General features: G+C 42.4%; 1 non-coding gene across 1 annotated transcript; it reads left to right on the forward strand.

Moving 5' to 3' along the window:
* The first annotated feature begins 488 nt into the window (after positions 1 to 488).
* trnat-agu (transfer RNA threonine (anticodon AGU)) lies at positions 489 to 562 on the forward strand. Its single transcript has one exon. It is a non-coding gene; the product is annotated as a tRNA-Thr (tRNA).
* The last annotated feature ends 245 nt before the right edge of the window (positions 563 to 807 follow it).

Below are 807 nucleotides of genomic sequence, written 5' to 3' on the forward strand. Positions count from 1 at the left end.
GCAACTCTGCCATTTCCTGATTTTCAATTACAATATCACCTCCATCTGTCTTCAAGCGGCCCACATTACTCCAAGCCTCCCTTCGTTCTCTTAATATATTTGGAAAAACCTTGAGAGTTGTCCTCATTTTCCCTCACAAGTTTTTCTCCTTTTCCCTTTTTGCTCCTCTTACGCTTTTTTTTAGTTTCAGCACCACAACAAACAACACTCCGCTGTAAAGTTCGGCTCAATAGTTCTCCAATGTCAGAGTGAGAATTGTCTGATCCCCGAATTTATTTAATGTAAAAATACAATCACACATAATCATCCGTGTAACAACGCACTGATGGATACACAAAGATAAACACAGCGAGAAATCCAGTTCGTGTCGGAATGCACAGGTGAACGGACAAGCGAAACAGACAAAGATAAAACGGCCTGAACCCCCAACAGTGAAGTGTCGCTGATAGATATTAATGAGAGGAGGTGGAGACAAAGTGTCATCAATTGGCGCTGTGGCTTAGTTGGTTAAAGCGTCTGTCTAGTAAACAGAAGATCCTGGGTTCAACTCCCAGCAGTGCCTTGTGCAGCTGGTTATTTTACCTAATTTGTGGAATTGAGCGACAAAATAACACTGTGGTGTTTGTTCAGGAGGAAACGGATAACCGAATGACTGTTCAAAAACGCCCTTTCATTGTGCAGACAGACCTCTCATAGAATGTGTCTGTGACACGTTAATTCAAAGACACGTTCTTGTTTCTGGGGTCGTGGTATAATTCAAGATTTGAGGTTCAAACCCGGAAGTGGTCCTAATTTGGACCTGGACTT

Source organism: Heptranchias perlo, chromosome 20, assembly GCF_035084215.1.
Source record: "Heptranchias perlo isolate sHepPer1 chromosome 20, sHepPer1.hap1, whole genome shotgun sequence".
In the NCBI taxonomy this organism is placed as follows: domain Eukaryota; kingdom Metazoa; phylum Chordata; class Chondrichthyes; order Hexanchiformes; family Hexanchidae; genus Heptranchias; species Heptranchias perlo.